The sequence below is a fragment of the Amblyomma mixtum genome, chromosome 6, assembly GCF_055824585.1.
Source record: "Amblyomma mixtum isolate Tamu chromosome 6, ASM5582458v1, whole genome shotgun sequence".
Taxonomy (NCBI): Eukaryota; Metazoa; Arthropoda; class Arachnida; order Ixodida; family Ixodidae; genus Amblyomma; species Amblyomma mixtum.
In genome coordinates this window covers 8,475,931-8,492,777 of record NC_143017.1, presented here as the reverse complement: position 1 = coordinate 8,492,777, position 16,847 = coordinate 8,475,931, and the positions used below count along the sequence as shown (strand labels likewise).

The following is a 16,847-nucleotide window of genomic DNA, read 5'->3' as shown; positions in this document are numbered from 1 at the left end:
TGAAAGCAAGTGCTGCCCACGCCAGCTGTACACCTTAACTATAACCAAATATGACTGTACGCAGGTTAGTTGGTCACACAAGGTTAACCCTCGCAAGGTTAACAGTGGGCGCGGAGAGGACGCACGGCGGCGAACGTTCACCATGCGTCTTTTCTTTGTGGCGCAGGCTTTGCTGCTTTCGGGCAATGCATCAGCGTGGCTTCACATCACGCCTACCACACCCTTGTTAGGCCTCAGCGGGACGCAAGCTGGGAACCATTCCCTTATCAGCGACGACACAGTTACAATTCATAATCAAAGCTGGAATACGTCATCAGGATGGCAGACGTCATCAGGATCGACGCCTATAAAGACTGCATCGACAGCAAACATCGTCAGTGGGCGCGGAGAGGACGCACGGCGGCGAACGTTCACCATGCGTCTTTTCTTTGTGGCGCAGGTTAGTTATTGCTCTTCCTTACGTAGTGACGATAGATTTCTTGTAGTCCTCCCGTGCCCACGCATGTGTTTGAATATTGCCTACAACTGTTTCTGTTCCTGTATGCTGGTGTTGTGCGGGGATATCGAGGTAAACCCTGGTCCCCCACTGGAGGAAACTTATCTCAGAATTATTGATGGACAACAGGCCGTTAGGGCTGACATTGCAGACATCAAAGCATGCCTTGAACGCACTGAAGAAATCGTGTCTGGTTTTGGTAGGCGCCTGATTAACCTTGAAGTAAGCATCAATGAGTTGCAATCAAATGGGGCGGGGACGGAGCAACTAAACGCTTTCACAGCTAATGTTAGAGATATCCTGAGGAACCAGCACGAAATATTTCCCAATTTTGAAGACCGTGATCGGAAATGTAACCTTGTTGTTTTTGGGATTTCAGAGCTCGAAAATGAATCTGAACTTGAATTGCGTAATGCAATAGTCAACGATGTTTTCAAGCATAGATTGGGAGTGACCTGTTCTTCTATTGCAAAAATTCAAAGACTAGAAAAGGGTTCGTTGGGAAGGCCGGTTATTTTAAGTTTTCACAACTATGCAGAGAAACAAGAAGTTTTGCGAAATGCCAGGAAGCTGAAAGGAACTGGAATAAGTTTACAGAATGATTACACCGCTGACAGGCAGCGCAAACGCAAGCAGCTGTGGGAAAGTGCTAAAGCAGATAAGGGAGCCGGGAAAAAGGTGTCACTGAAACACGATAAGCTCCGAATTGATGGCAAAGTTTACACGTGAGATTAAAGGACAGGCTCTCGCCGTTTGGTTCCTGATTTGTGCAGTGCGCTTTCCCAAAGCTAGCAACGAAAGTCACACCAGCTCCGTATGATTTCTCTGAATGCTAGAAGTATAGTTAATAAGGTGAATAAACTTGAACACGTGTTGTTGCAGTATGATCCGCACATCTGCGTGCTAACTGAAACCTGGTTTCACGATATGATTAGAGATGTTGAGATTATACCACCAGGATATAAAATGCAAAGAAGAGATAGGGCTTCCCGTGGTGGGGGAGTAGCGATCATTCTAAAAAACAGTATCGATGTCTTTGAAATCAACCAGTTAGAAGAACATGAAAGTTTGTGTTTGAAGGTTTCTATTTGGGGGTACACGTTTGTTCTTTGTGCAGTTTATCGTGCGCCGGACTCGGATGATTTGTTTTTGAGCAAGCTATACGATTTTTGCTGAAATTTCGTGGTAAGAATATAATTATTACCGGTGACTTTAATTTGCCGTCTGTTAACTGGAATGCCTTGAACTATGGCCTCTCTTCGTCTAATGATTTGATTTTAGATATGATGTTCTCGCTCAGTCGTTCAGTAATGGCACTGTTCACGTAGAGCGTGGCATCTCCGACCACAAATTAATATGCTTTTGCGGGAAATTCACTGGTGATAAGACCGATAAAACCGTTAAAATGATCAGCTTCAGAGATTTTAGCACAGCTGATGATGTCATGATTCTTGATTATTTGGAATGTCACCTTAGCTCTGTTACCAGTGATGTTGAGGGTTGTTGCACACAATTCTGTAATGCAGTCAAGTTTTGTATTGACAAATTTGTTCCGCTCAAGAAAGTCGTTAAACGCTGTGAAAATGCTTGGGTTAATCGAGCGATAATTCATGTTAAACGGAAACTTAAAAGACTTAGGAAACAGCACACGACAGGAACTCCACTCTTTGAGTCATTAAAAAGCAAGATGGCAGACAAAGTAAGAGAAGCCAGAAATAGCTTTTTCAAAAACAGGCTTGAAGAGTTCATGTGGTCGGACGCATCAAAGTTCTGGCGCCATTTGAATCCTTCCAGGCACGAAATCACGAAGATAAAAATTGACGACCCTATTGAAAAATCCGGTATCGCGGCAAACCGGATTTTACCGGAACATATCGGTTTTATACCGGTCCGGCATCACTCTGATACCGGTGAGAGCCGTCCGGTTTGATGGCTATACCGGTTCATACCGGTCCGGTATCGATCCCAAACCAGACAGACCGCTCCGATACGGAGCTCATACCGGACAGTCCATTCCGGGTTCGAAGCTCAAACCGGACAGACCAGTCCGGTACGGAGCTCAAACCGGACATACCAGCCTGTATTCAGAGCGATATGTGCTGCGGTTTTGGTGCTTGGTCTGCAGATTGACTGTTGTACGCCAGCAGATGTTTTTTAGGGGAAGGGCGGGGGGGTCACCGTGCGCATAAGTGCGATAATCAACACACACACGGTTTTGTTGAAAGGGCTAGGAAAAGAAAAGGGCTAAGCGTGAGATTCTCAGTGGCAAAACATGCAGTTTGTGCATGAAAGGCGGGGGCTGCATGAAGGGGTCTTGCGGGCAACCGCCATATTGGCTTCCCGTGCCGCACCCTGACAAAGCCAGGGCAGCTGTGTGCGGGCAAACGGCTAGTATACATCCGCCAGCAGCCTTCCTAAGTCCTGCGCAGATTACTCTGGATTTCACAGTGCAGAACTTCACGACTGGCTGATAAACATGGCGAGCCTCCGGTGACTGCGCCAGAGGCTCCAAAAGATTTGTTACTGTCGCGTTCATTGCAGCAGCTGTTCGCTAGCGGCAGTCTATAGCGACGCATCAATGAAGAAAGAAAATTCTTGGTTTTCGTGCAGGAATTCTTTGCACTTCTTCTTCGTCAAGTGATTGCCCATTGATAACTCCACTTGTCCCAGCACCATCGCGAGCGGCCCCACCCTTCACTCTTTCAGGAAGAGATACTAATTACAAATCGCCGAGAACATTTCTATCGATGAACAAGAAAAGGTTAGGTAGTGAAAAGGTACAGTGCTAGAGAGAAAAAAATAAAAACAAACTCCCGTAGAAACGTCACACGAGTAACCTGTTTTTGCGCACTTTTTTTTTCAAGTTTTTTTCTTTCCTCTCACCACCGCCTTCCCTGCTTTTCATGGGTCCACTCTAAAAAAAAAACCTGCTCAACCCTGTTTTTTTCTGTCTGCCTTTGTTCCTTCCCCGAGGTCTCCTTTGTGTCTGTCCTGTCCCTCCCAGCCCCCTTCCCCGAGATGGCGAGGAGGCACTCACTCTACAGAGATTCCACTACCGAACATTTTAAGCCGCCCTCCCTACCACACTCTCCGCGACGCTCCATGAAGTGGAGAGGGGGCTCCGATTCTAGTTGTTGTTCACTGTGTCCGGTCGCGTTTGTTTGGAACAGGTTTTTCTTTACTGCGGTTGGGTTGAGTGTCAAGGGTTGAAGGTAGCTGCGAAAACACGCTGGCACTCGCTAGTCCTCGTTGAATTAGTGTTATACAGTTTTTTGTGCCTTTCATCGTGTTGCTTGATCAATCCACGGTTGAAGATGACATCGCCTTCCATGCGTACGTCCAGTGCAAATATGATGGAACCCTATCGTCCTTCTCTCAGTGTTGAATGACTTCGCTCCGAAAGACGTGAGTGGTGAACCGTGACATTTACAGACATTTGACCGGTGGAGGCCACGGCGGTGAAGGCGGATTTTATGACGGCGACGTCGTGCTGCTAGGACGTAAGTACGCATTTCAAAAAACCCTGTTTTTTAACTACTGCCTCCGTCTCGGTTATATGCTCGGCGTCAACAGAAACGTTCTAACTGTCCAGTGTCTTTTTAACTAGCAATTTGTGGATTGCACAGCGTAGAGGGACGAAATAGCTCAAAATTTTCTTTCAGCTACATACCGAAATTGCTTGTCCTTCATGATAACACGACTTAAAATAGTTTTATGGTTTGTATTCTTTCTTTACAGAGGCATATCGTGTATACGTGCGAGAGCAATCAGCGATAAGCGTCCTGAGGGGGAGCGGCTCAAGACCTTGAAAAAACATCACGCATCGCATCGATGCTGCGGTATGTGCCGTAAATAATGGAGGATGACCACGCAAGCACCGGAATCGTCCGAGCAACCTGTTTACACACTAACAATGTTACGACGCAGATTTGCAATACATTATTGATTCAAATATGGAAGGCGTGAGGTGCATTCACGATACTGAGCATTGCCAATGCTCAGGGCCTGGCGTCTTGAGATGCCTGGCTTGTCTGTGGCTTGTCTGGGCCCACGAGGGCCCGCAATTCAGAGCATGGTTTGTGCTACTGGGGTATGCATTTGTAATTATTGCATACAGGTCCACCTCGGGAATGGAATTTTTATTCCTCCGGCAACGTGGGCAGCAGTTATGGTGGCACCCAAAGATTCGCGTTTCTGCAAGGACGCAGCCTTTGGACGACTCCACAACTTCTGGAAAGGAGCGCTACAGGGCAAGCTTGCAATCGCAACCTGCGCTCTTTCTGTCTTCTGCCTCTTCCTGTGTACGTTTGTTCGTGTGCGCAACGCCATCCCAAGAAAGCTATGCACCAACTCGCCCAGCAAGAAGTTCTTCTACATTACCTGAAGTCAGAAGCCTCCACAGTGGGTAGAAAGCCAATGACCCCTGAAGAGCTAGAAGCCATTGGCCGTAAGTTGCATGTCACAGTGCTCAATGCATTATGTTGTGTGTCAGTGCCCAATTAAATGATAAGCTGGGGGCATTATGTACTACCAACCATATTTTCTTTTCTGCAGGTGCTTTTGACTACTTTATTGGCCAGCACCCTGTAGAGACCCCAGCGCCGGTAGATCGTCGCGAAGAGTTAAATTATTACCTCAGTGAGCTGGTTCAAGACATGCGAAAAATATAAACATCTTTTGGAGTTTTTGATGCATTATAATACTCACCAAGCTACGAATACTTGGTAAAAGCTGGGAGCAAATAACACAATTGCACATCGACTGCAATACGAGTCGCTGATAATCGCAGATTACCAGTTTCTGAGACTCTGTATATTGCAGCATTTGGCATGTACACTTATGGCCCCAGTTTTTGGGCAGATTTAGTCACAGTGGGATATAATTGAAGCATTTTATTCCTGCCTTTTTTCTGTGATACAGGGCCCTCCTGCATAATACGGGCCTAGCCTGTAGAATACATGACTGTCCTGTATGCTGGTCTGAATTTTAAACCGGAACCGCATACAGGGTTATTCTACAGGATTTGCGATACCGGATTACCGGAGTATCCTGTACAAAACAGGAGAGTCCTGTATTATACAGGAGTATCCTGTATTATACAGGACTGTCCTGTTTTGTACAGGATATTCCGGTAATCCGGTATCGCAAATCCTGTACAATAACCCGGTATGCGGTTCCGGTTTAAAATTCATACCGGATTTTTCAGTAGGGGAGGTGACTATAACAGACGCTAATGAGATTGCAACACATTTTAACAATTACTTCCAGAGTGTCTTCACGAAGCTACATGATTTTAAACCTCAGTGTGTTTGTAGTTATGATTATTCTTCTGTTTGTAGTAACGAACTGATAATTAGTCGCGAAGGAGTTTTAGCAATGTTACTTAAACTTAACACAAAAAAATCTTCCGGACCCGATGGTGTTCCGAATTCATTTCTTAAACGCCACGCGGAACAAATATCTCAATACTTAACTGATATGTTCAACTTGACTTTGACAACAGGTGTTATACCGTCTGATTGGCGTAAGGCTCGAGTTGTCCCTGTTCTTAAGAAAGGTGACTGCCAACTAGTTACCAATTATCGCCCTGTTTCTTTGACGAACAATTGCTGTAGGTTGTTAGAGCATGCTATTTTTTGTTATATTGTAAAATTTTTAGAGGACCGTAATATTTTGACAGCCCACCAACATGGGTTTAGGAGAGGTATGTCTACTGTTACCCAACTTTTATCTGTAGTGCATGAATTTTCAAGAGTGCTGGATGCTTCCGGACAGACAGACGTCTTATTTTTTGACTTTAGTAAAGCATTTGACAAGGTGCCTCACGGAAAATTATTGTTTAAACTTGAATCGATTGGACTTCCCTCTTTTATAATTCAGTGGGTGCATGCCTATCTTACAGATAGGCAGCAATTTGTAGCAATCGAGGACTCTTGTTCAGACATGCTCCATGTGACTTCAGGGGTTCCTCAAGGCAGTGTCTTGGGACCCCTGTTATTTTTTATCTATGTGAATGACTTAGTGGATATTGTTGAAAAGGATGTAGAGGTGAGGCTGTTTGCCGATGATTGTATAATTTTTAAAGAGGTAGTAAGTGATTCTGACCACTTGTCACTTTAAAAAACTGTACTAGCAATTGCAGACTGGTGTGAGTGCTGAGGCATGGATATTAACCCAAACAAAACCGTATTATTAAGAATGACAAGAAAAAAAGCGTCCAGATTTCACAGTTATATACTTCACAATCATCCCATTTTAGAAGTAGAAAGCTATAAGTACCTAGGAGTAACCCTCACGAACAAACTTACTTGTTCCACTCATATAGATGACATCTGCTTATCAGCAGTAAAGAAATTATGCTTTAATAAAAGTAAACTCAGAAACTCTCCCGTGAGTACCAGAATCACTGCATACAAGGCTTGTGTTAGGTCCCGACTTGAATATGCGGCAGCAGTGTGGGACCCGCATAACAAGAAAGACATTGCTCAACTGGAGCGTGTTCAGCGAAAAGCAGTTCGTTTTATTTATGGGGAATATAGAAGGATAGACTCTCCGACTGCATTAATTCGAAAGAGTAATTTACAGTTCTTGGCAATAAGAAGAAAAGTTACCCGTCTAGTACTGCTTCATAATTACATGTCTGGAAATCTGAAGGCAGATCTTCCTGATTGTGTGAAGCTGGCGAGCACTAGGAGAACACGTCATGTACATGAGCAGTCATAAGCACCAATTTTCGCACGAACTAGTAGTTTTAGGAACAGTTTTTTTCCGAACACTGTCGCGGAGTGGAATGGTCTTCCTTCGGGTCTATGTAAGTCTAGGAATTTTGAGAAGGAGCTAAAGAACTTATTGTATGGCTCCTAGTATCTTGTTTGATGACTCTGGATTTGTGTCCTGTCCTGTTTACTGACTCGCGGTGTTGTAGCTGATGCTCTTTTAGAAATTCTTTTAGTTGTATGCCCCTCCTGCTTGGGCCAACTCTGGCTTGCAGTATACTGAAATAAATAAACCCTCGCCGCCAGGAAAAAAAGGGAAAAAAACAAGAAGGGAGGAGGATACAGGAAAGTTGTGAGAAAGGAATAGGAAAGTTGAAGATAAAGGGGAGGACAAGAAAAGGCGACTGCCGATTTCCCACGGTCGGGTCAGGCCGGAGGTGCCGTCTACAGGAAGCTGGGGCCAAAGTTGTGTGTTGCCTCCGCCGAGGGGCCTTTAAGGGTCCAAACGCTCGGCATCGACTCAACCACCAGGATCCCCTTTTCCCCGGACACGGTTATGCTACGCACGGCTAGGCGCGGGTGCTCGGGTCCGTGGTGGCGCATTGCTCACCGTCATCCCCCTGCGGGGATGTCCCTGCGGATGCTCGGGGTACCCCGTGGTGTCGCCACTCACCAACGTCTGCATGCGGCACACGCCCCCATGCGGGGACACTGAAATGCAGTTTTATTTTTCTTTCACTTGTGAGACTGGCTGCTATTGGCTAAAAGAAAATCCTGCAGCTGTAAAGTTCCTCTCTGAACTGAGACCCTAGTCACAGTTCAGAGAAAATAAATTAGGTTTTACTAAAACTGCCGTAAGGAGTATTGCAGCCAGCACCGAGAAAAACTTCTCTCAGTCCACTAGACTTCAAAGACCTCAACTGTGATCGCAACTACATTACATGAAAGGTATACGGAATGATATGCAGGATCTAACAAATCCCAGAGCCGCACACCATCCATAACAGATAACATATCAAATTCTGAATTAAGTTTAACAACATGGAATCCGTTGAGATGTGCTGACAGTGCACAAGCGTTTTTGCTTCCTGTCACCAGAAGATGCGACAAGTGACGCGTGGTGGAAAAAACAGCGCAAACTAAGACAGAAAACACAGAACAAGAGGGGAGACACTACAAGCGCTACTGTTCATTAGCGCTTGTAGTGTCTCCCCTCTTGTTCTGTGTTTTCTGTCTTAGTTTGCGCTGTTTTTTCCACCGTAAATTGACACCAACTAGCCCAACTGTCTGCTTTGCGACCTCTGACGCACCATGGTATCAACTCCATTGACCACGGGCTTGGCAGGTGAACACCAGTGCCTCTGAGCCACTGTGCGAGAGGATGTTAGAAAACAGTATAGACTACTCACCCCGGACTGCACCCAACTCCTCTGGAGTCAGAGCGGGCTTTGCATCAGCTGCGGCCTGGAGCTTCCTATTGCAGGCCTTCTGTTACGCGCCTGCTTTTAAGTTCCCTCTCTACCCAGACCGCTGTCATTAACTGCCGTGTAAACATTCTGTCCGATTTTGACTGCCGCAGCCCGGCCCAGCGTTCCTCATCAATAAAATACCTACCGCCAATGTAGACTTAAAAATAGATAAAAGCGTGCGCATCATGAATTTGAATTAAACTGTTGATTATGATTATCAGCCCCGTTTGCATCCATTACTGGACAGAGGGCTCTCCTACTGGCCTACAAATATTTTTATTTTATTTATTTATTTATGGCATACAGCAGGCCGTGAGGCTCAAGCTGAAGTGGATACAGAAACAGACCATAAATTGAGCAATAATAGCATAGTGCAAACAGCACACGAGCAGCGCGAAATGGCATGGAAGTGAAGAAGAAACTAACAAAACAAACTAAAAACAAATTAACAATGGTCGCTTATCAGGTCAAGAGACCGTACACACGAAGCTGGTAAGCTGTTCCAGTCATTGATGGTTTGCGGAAAGAAAGAGTGCTGAAATAAGTTAGTCTTTGCAAAGTACGGGGTCACAGACACATGGCATATCCCTGCCATGTGTCATCTCTGCCTGCCACTATACACCAGAAAATTATCTCTCCTGCTCACCTGGCAGAATACAACTGTAAACACAATTTTTTGTAAACACAAACAACAAGATACTGCACAGCCGCTGTCAGTCACATACTTCCGCGAAATGATGAATGGTCACACGCAAAAATGTTTAGCCAACCTATGGGCTCACTCACTAATGAACGCAACTCATTTAAGCAGCACAACACATTTGGACTGACTCAACTGATGACTCATCCGGGTTGACAACTCAGTTGGGCTCACCCACTCGTTTCGACTCACCAATCATCTAGATTCACTCGCACGTTTGCCTCACGACTCATTCGGGCTCCCTCACCTGTTTCAATTCAAGACACATTAGGCACAGTGTAGTGTCTAAGTGGCACATCCCTGATCCGACTGAGACTCGCAAAAAAAAAGGCCCCCGCCCCCTGTGTAGCAGCATGGGGAAACTCTGACAAAGCTTCTGATTCATCCCATGCGGCTCGCTACAGCCCCTGCACCCGTTTAAACTAGCAACGAGGTAAGAGCAAAACGCCGTCCTCCTTGCTTCCACAGAATCCTCTGCGGTCCATCGCCGACATCGCCAAGCTGCCGCACCGTCAAGCATGCTTGGTCGCGGCAGTCAATCACTCCTCCACGCTACTGGCACGAAAGAAGGAAAGAATAAAAAGTAAGCTCATGCCGTCATCGCGAAAACACAGACCATTATGTGAGCATGAGCCCCGACTCACTCGCGACTCAGATCATGATTTGAATGTGCCGCTCAGTGAGCCCTAGTGAGTCAACTCATGAGTGAGTTCGCCAGTCTATCGTCAGTAATGAGGCATATTATGCACAAAGCTGCAGGCGTTCCTAGCACAATATACATGGGCTGACATACAGAAATCTAGTTAATTTATTCTCTCTAGCTTGTATTTCTTGAACCACTGCTTATCCTTATCCTCTTTGTTAGTAGCTGGCATTTCCTTTCCCTTGGTTCCTCCAGTTTTACCACTACTTCTAAGATACCTACTGTGCAAATCAGCACCGAAATCTTCTCCTCTTGTTTGTTTTAGGTTTGATTTATTGGTGTTTAATGCCCCAAAGCGACTCAGGCTGTGAGGGACGCCGTAGTGAAGGGAACCAGAAATTTCGACCACCAGGGGTTCTTTAATGTGCACTGACATCGCAAGAGTTCACGGGCCTCTATAATTTATCCTCGCAGTGGTCACAACAATGCTCTAATGAAGCACTGAAGTAAAACTCCACAAATGCAGCCTACTTTTCCATCATCCGCGCCAAACAGCTCCACACTTGAGCTCGCAGCTAAAATAGGCCCTGCAGCGGGAGCAGTCTTCTGATATTGATTGCAAGAGCTCATTTAGCACTAACTACATTTTAAAACAACAAGCCTCCAAATGGAAACAGTGTATCAGCATGCTGACTATGTGCATACAACATTAAAGCTACACTTTTGCAAAACAGAATGCAGTCCTGGAAGCAAATTGTACAAGTAATTGCACTGCATACTAGGCCAAAGAGGCTGATATAAACTTCAGCAGCTGAGAAAGCTTCAATTTATTTGGCTAAGCTGATGAGCGCAAGCAAACACTTAAGTACAGATAAGTGCGCTAAGAAAAAAAATAATAAACAAATAAAAATATTTCACTGAATTGTTTCCCAAAATTCGCTAAAATTAACCACTCTCACGAACAGTTTCTTGACCCCTACAGCTAGCTATCCATGATGCCTTTGGGAAACTAAGACCTTCCCAAAGATTACTCTAATAAAAGACGTTACGACTCACTGCAGCACAGCACTGGCTGAAACACTTTGCTGCCGAGCAAAAGGTTGCGATTTGGCCTAGCCACAAGGTGTGCGTTTCATTATGTTCTACAACGCTAACGCACGAGACATGATATGAACAACATAGACAGCCACCACAGCAGGAATATTCTTTGTTTCATCCCTTCAACGATCAACATGGCGCCGATGCGGACGCATGTGCGCGCTGCTCTCAGCCATTCATGGTAGGCAGCAATTTTTTGCCGTGCGCGTCTTGCAATCGGCGTTTTCACTGCAAATGCATCAACATACAGGCCGAGGAATACAACATCCTCATGGAATCCGGGGCCGGCAAGTACAAATGTGTTCATTGCGTGAAGCGGCGTGATCCTTCGGAGGCAGAGCTTATCGGCGGAGCCGGCGACACGGAAACGCCCCCCCCCCCCCCCCCAGTGCAGCGCTCTTCCCTGGATTTTCAAGACTCAGATTCCTTCAGTGCATCCCCGAGTGTTATTTTAATGCTACAAAAAATGGCTAGTCGAATGGATGCGTTCACTGATGAGGTGCAACAGCTTCGTGCAGAAAACGTGCTCCTGCGTGAAGCTTTGAGTGGCCTGAGTGCATCTGTTCGTACCGCCAGCCAAAGTGAGTGCTCGCATTCTGACTGCTCAGAATCTCGCAGCGACGCTTCAGCCGTGGCGGCAAATCTGCCTGCTGGAGTGTCGGCCGTTCCATCGAAGCCTCCTGCTCAGGACCAGAGTACTCGTCTGCCACGCCCGTCGAAAGCGGTGAGCCAACCACCTCGGCCTCGAGCAACGTTTGGCACAGCTATGCAGTCCATGCTTAAAGTAGCGTCCAAACTGCCGGCGAAGAAAAGCTTATTTGTTTCTCGCCTGGACCCGACAACAACGGCGTCGGACATACAGGAACTTTTGGCGGACACAGTAGGTGACAAGGTTGTTACTTGCACAAATCTGAAAACGAAGTACAATACATATTGCTCGTTCCACGTTTCCCTGGAGGAGCATTTATGTGAACTTGTGAGCAAACCGGAAGTGTGGCCAGATGGTTGCGTATTTCGCCCTTTTTTAAGGAAAGCTGTGGTCCTCACGGCACATTGATGACCCTAACGGTGCTATAACTACATCCGAAAATGGCACAGGATATTAAGCTGTATTAAAGGGAAGCTCTCTTCCCTTAAAGGGAAGCTCTCTTAAAGGGAAGCTCTCTTCACGAATGCATGCGATTGTGAGTATGATATTATGTGCCTGACGGAAACGTGGCTAAACTCATTATGTTCAGGTGCGTCTTATTTCACAGATGAGTACGCTGTCTTCAGGGCCGATAAGGTGTATTCTGGCAAGATTAAATACGGGGTGGAGTTCTGATGGCCTGCCGTTCGGTGCATTTAGGAGACCAGACCTGGACACATGCCAAGAATGTGTGTGGTTGGAAATTCCAACGTGTGACAATTAAATCGCACTACCTAGTCGGCTGTTACTATTTTCCATCAAAATCTGCTCCTAACGTTTTTACCGATCCTTTTTTGGATATTGGGGAAAAAATCGATTTTTAGAAGTACAAGGTTCACATTTACGGGGACTTTAATCTTCCTAAGTCGATTGGTCCACTGGTTTGCTCACTAGTGACTGCACAGCAACTCGACAAAAAGCTGAATGTTTAATTGATTTTAGTAATTTCAATGGTTTACATCAATATAATGCAATTAAGAACTGTGCTGGAAACATTCTAGACCTAATTCTGTCTAATGTCCTTCTTTTTGGCGTGCAAGCAGTACGCGATCCTCTTGTTCTGGTAGACAAATATACCCTGTCGTTCTTCTTGTCTTTTCGTCCAGTACGTGAGATGGTGCCAGAAAAATTTAGAGACGCGTATGGCAATTACCTCAAGCTGTACAATGATCTTCTGGCCTACGACTGGTCAGAATTGCTTGAGATTGAGGCTGTAAGCACAGGCGTTCAGCTACTTACATCAATTGCACAGGATGTAATGGAAAAATGTATACTTCGACGTAAATCGAAGAAGTGTAGATTTCCATGCTGATTTTCGCGTTATTTGAGACATTACTTGAAGAAAAAGCAGAGGTATCCCAAACTCTACGTGAAATCACAAAGTGAATATTGGTACCAAAGATATTCACTGCTGAGAAAAATTGTGAAAAAACTGATTGCACGTGATGAAGCCAAGTACCACAAACTTGCAAAGAGGGAAAGCAGCTGGTGAGGATCAGGTAACAGCAGATTTGTTGAAGGACGGAGGAGAGATTGTGCTACAAAAACTAGCCACCCTGTATACGCAATGCCTTGTGACCTCGAGAGTATCAGAAGCTTGGAAGAACGCTAACATCATCTTAATTCATAAGAATGGAGACGTCAAGTACTTGAAGAATTAAAGACCAATCAGCTTATTGTCCGTTGCCTACAAGGTATTTACTAAGGTAATCGCTAATAGAGTAAGGAAAACCTTGGACTTTATTCAACCTAATGATCAGGCAGGCTTTCGTAAAGGATACTCGACAATAGACCACATTGACACTATCAATCAGGTGATAGAGAAATGCGCAGAATATAATCAACCCCTATATATAGCATTCATTGATTACAAGAAAGCATTTGACTCAGTGGAAACCTCAGCTGTCATGCAGGCATTGCGGAATCAGGGTGTAGAAGAGTGTTATGTGAAAATATTGGAAGATATTTATAACGATTGCACAGCTAATATAGGTCTCCATAAAGTCAGCAATAAAATTCCAATACGGAAAGGTGTCAGGCAGGGAGACACGATCTCGCCAATGCTCTTCACTGCCTGCTTACATGAGGTATTCCGGGGACTGGAATGGGAACATTTGGGGATAAGAGTTAATGAAGAATACCTGAGTAATTTGCGATTCGCTGATAACATTGCCTTGCTAAGCCACTCAGGACAAGAACTGCAAAGCATGATCAATCAGCTAGACAGGCAGAGCAGAACGATGGGGCTCGGAATTAACATGCAGAAAACCAAAGTAATGTTCACGCACCTAGCAAGGGAACAGCAGTTCACAATTGGTAGCGAGGTGCTGGAAATAGTAAGAGAATACGTGTACTTAGGGCAGGTAGTGACCGCAGATCCGGATCATGAGAGGGAAATAACTAGAAGAATAAGAATGGGGTGGAGCGCATATGGCAGGTTCTCTCAGATCATGAATAGTAGCTTACGAATATCCCTGAAGAGAAAAGAATAGAACAGCTGTATCCTACCGGTACTCACCTATGGGCAAAAACGTGGAGGCTAACAAAGAGGGTTCAGCTTAAGTTAATAACAACGCAGCGAGCTATGGAAAAGAAAATGATAGGTGTAACGTTAAGAGATCGAAGAGGGCCGAGAGGGTGAGGGAACAAAGGCGGGTTAATGACATCTTAGTTGAAATCAAGAGGAAGAAGTGGGCTTGGGCAGGGCATGTAATGCGAAGGCAAGATAACCGCTGGTCCTTAAGGGTAACGGAGTGGATTTCAAGAGAAAGCAAACGTAGCAGGGGACGGCAGAAAGTTAGGTGGAGGGATGAGATTAAGAAGTTGGCGGGGATACAGTGGGCCGCAGCTGTCGAAGGACAGGGTTAATTGGGGAGACATGGGAGAGGCCTTTGCCCTGCAGTGGGTGTAGTCAGGCTGATGATGATGACTACAAACTTCTTGAACAGAACTTTAAAAAAGAACAAAGCAGTGTTTGGGATTTTGTGTGCAAGCAAAGAAATGATAAGGTTAGTGCTACTGTGATAAAGACGCGCGATGGCATTTGTTTTAAACATCAAGATGTGTGCCAAGCTCTTGCTGATCACTTCAGCTCTTGTTTTGTGTGGCATGGTAATACAGCTGCTGTTATCACTTTTGAAGACAGCGCTGACTGTTTAGCGTATGATATTGTCACCGAGTATGAGGTTCTTTCGGCGATTCAGAAACTTAAGCGAAAACTTTCAACAGGAATTGATGAACTTCCCAGCTTCGTAATCAAAGGATGCGCTGACATTTTTGGCCCTGTTTTGGCGCTTTTGTTACACTTATCGTTGCGAACTGGTCTTCTTCGTTGTCATTGGAAGTTGTCAGTAGTTGTTCCTGTATTGAAATCTGCCGATGCTTGTGATGTAAACAACTTTAGACCTGTGTCACTGATTTGTTCTTTTGCGAAAGTTTTTGAAATGGGTATGTACGAACGCATGGGCTCATAATTCAAACATAAGATCTCAATTTGCAGCACGGTTTTTTGAAAGGTCAATCTGTGGAAACGATTTTATGCAGCTTTCTTGATTATACTGGCCACATGTACTTAATCGCGGTCAGGCAGATGCAATCTACTTTGACATCACTAAAGCCTTCGATATGGTTTCCCATGAGGAACTTCTGATGAAGATGGAAAAATACGGACTTTGCCCGATGTACTGCAGGTGGCTCAAAAGCTACCTTGGCAGCCGCCATAGCATGGTCCGATTTTCCGCATTGTGTCCAAAGAATTTCTATCTTCTTCGGAGTGCCTCAAGGCTCCAACTTAGGACCGCTGTTGTTTCTAGTGTTTGTTAATGATCTGCCGTTACAAGTCAAGAGCTCGAGAATTTTGCTCTTCGCACATGATTTCAAATTATTCCGTAATATTGGAGACATTGAGGACTGCCGCCAATTGCAAGCTGACATAAACAACGTCGAGAATTGATGTTTGATGAATCGCTTAAATCTAAATATTAAGAAGACTTCCGTCTTGTCTCTAACTAGGTAACGTGACACAGTTACGTTTGATTATGCACTTTTGGCGGGTCAAATTTCTCGTGTGGCCCATGTACGAGACCTTCGTTTTGTTGTTGATTCAAGGCTTGATTTTATATTGCATGTAAATTCAATTGTGTTACGCGCATTAAGGCATATTGGTCTTATCTCAAGACTAACAAAAAAATTTCGACGGCACGAATGTCTATGCACTGACCGCGTCTTGAGTTCGCGTCAGTAGCCTGGAATAGCATGTGTTGCCTATTGCACGAAAATTGAATATGTCCAGCGTAAGTTCATACGCATCTATTATGATAGATGCAGGCAGAGGCAGGCAGAGGCAGAGGCAGGCAGAGGCAGAGGCAGGCAGGCAGAGGCAGGCGGAGGCAGGCAGAGGCAGGCAGAGGCAGGGCAGAGGCAGAGGCAGGCAGGCAGAGGCAGGCAGAGGCAGGCAGAGGCAGGAAGAGGCAGGCAGAGGCAGGCAGAGGCAGGCAGAGGCAGAGGCAGGCAGGCAGACGCAGGCAGAGGCAGGCAGGCAGAGGCAGGCAGAGGCAGAGGCAGGCAGGCAGAGGCAGGCAGAGGCAGAGGCAGGCAAGCAGAGGCAGGCAGAGGCAGGCAGAGGCAGGCAGAGGCACAGGCAGGTAAGGCAGAGGCAGGAAGAGGCAGGCAGAGGCAGGCAGAGGCAGGCAGAGCAGAGGCAGGCAGGCAGAGCGCAGGCAGAGGCAGGCAGGCAGGGCAGGCAGAGGCAGGCAGCAGAGGCAGGCAGAGGCAGGCAGAAGCAGAGGCAGGCAAGGCAGAGGCAGCAGAGGCAGGCAGGCAGAGGCAGGCAGAGCAGAGGCAGGCAGGCAGAGGCAGGCAGAGGCAGGCAGAGGCAGGCAGAGGCAGGCAGGCAGGCAGAGGCAGAGGCAGGCAGGCAGGCAGAGGCAGAGGCAGAGGCAGGCAGGCAGAGGCAGGCAGAGGCAGAGGCAGTGTTGTGCCATAGAGGTGGTCCCGCTGCGCTCGCCACCCGTTTCGTGACTGAGCGTTGCCAACTCT

General features: G+C 46.1%; 1 pseudogene; it reads right to left on the bottom strand.

The window, feature by feature from the left end:
- Window positions 1–11,610: 11,610 nt before the first annotated feature.
- LOC149338179 (uncharacterized) overlaps window positions 11,611–16,847 on the bottom strand; it is a 19,451-nt pseudogene continuing 14,214 nt past the window's right edge.